The following is a 1340-nucleotide window of genomic DNA, read 5'->3' as shown; positions in this document are numbered from 1 at the left end:
TTCATTTGCATTGGATAGTTGATCTGCTAGATCTTCATGTTCAAGGGATTGATTTTGAGTTTCATGACTTCTATCTTCCAATTCTTCTTGTGCTTTGTTTCTTTGTTCTAAAACTTCACATAGCCTAATTGACTGTATTTCTTGCTCTCTTTTAAGCTTTCTTACCTCTTCTTGCAAAGATCCATTCTTTTCTAAAAGTTCTTTGATTGCTTTGTCAACTTCTTCTGAATTACTTGATGGTAACAAATCTTCAATCCTTTCTTCAACATAAAAATGATCATTTATTTGTCTTGCAAGTTCCTTTCTTCTTTTTAGGGATTGAGAAAGATGTTCCTTTGGTTCTTTGAGTTGAACCATGGCCATCTCAAAATCTAGCTTCTCATTCTCAATAGTTTTGTCAAGTCTGAATATCTCCATTGTCCTTGATCTTTGTTCAAGCTGTCAAGCTCTGTCCTGAGAACCACAAAGCTCTGATACCAATTGTTGGAAATATTCAGGTCTAACAATGTTACTGAGAGGGGAGGGGTGAATCAATAAGCTTTAAAATTTAAACCAATTTAGCATAATAAAAAATTCACCATTCATTCATCTACTTTACTGAACGCATGAAAAAATTAACACACTGATTTGGTGACCTATAAACCTTTCAAATTGAAAGTAAAACTAGGGTGGGGATGATGCCCACGAAACTTCAATACTGCAGTATAAAGTTGGCCGGTTAAGGCTTACAGTGATCACTTCTAGTGATCTGCCTTGTTAGGAGCAAGTAGGATTGCTAGATCCACCTTGTTAGAGGATTTACAAACATACAATGAAGTATGCACTCTGTTAGGAGATTTACATAAGACTGTTAAGTCTACCCTGTTAAAAGATTTACAAAACTGATTCACCTGTTAGGATGAAGCAGTGGATCTGCTTGCAACTGGTTTGCTGATTAGATCTTATGTACTGATCACTTCATGTGATGGATATATCTTTGCTGCTCCTTGATAACCTTGTTGAATACTCCGCTGCTGATTCTCTGTCAATTCGCTCTTACTTCACTATTACTTCTCTTCATCATTTCTATATTGCAAATGGCACAATACATTACATATATACCATTCCATTATTTATAGCAATAAGGTTGGCCAAACAAAAGTGGACAAAACATTACTGAGTCGGCTAGATAGTAGAAAACTCAGGTTCCTCAAACTCACTCGGTGACCTTCTGACACTCGGCATCCACTACATTACATGGCATCGTCATGCACTCGGTAGAGGTAGGGGCTCGGTCCATACTAATCACTCTGAGTAGCTTGGAACTTGGTAACCACTGGTGACTTGGTAAAAATTGTGTC

The sequence above is a fragment of the Cupressus sempervirens genome, chromosome 7, assembly GCF_028749045.1.
Source record: "Cupressus sempervirens isolate cs-2001-9-10 chromosome 7, ASM2874904v1, whole genome shotgun sequence".
Lineage (NCBI taxonomy): Eukaryota > Viridiplantae > Streptophyta > Pinopsida > Cupressales > Cupressaceae > Cupressus > Cupressus sempervirens.
The sequence above is the reverse complement of the archived record's forward strand: the minus strand, read 5'-3'. Positions refer to the sequence as shown.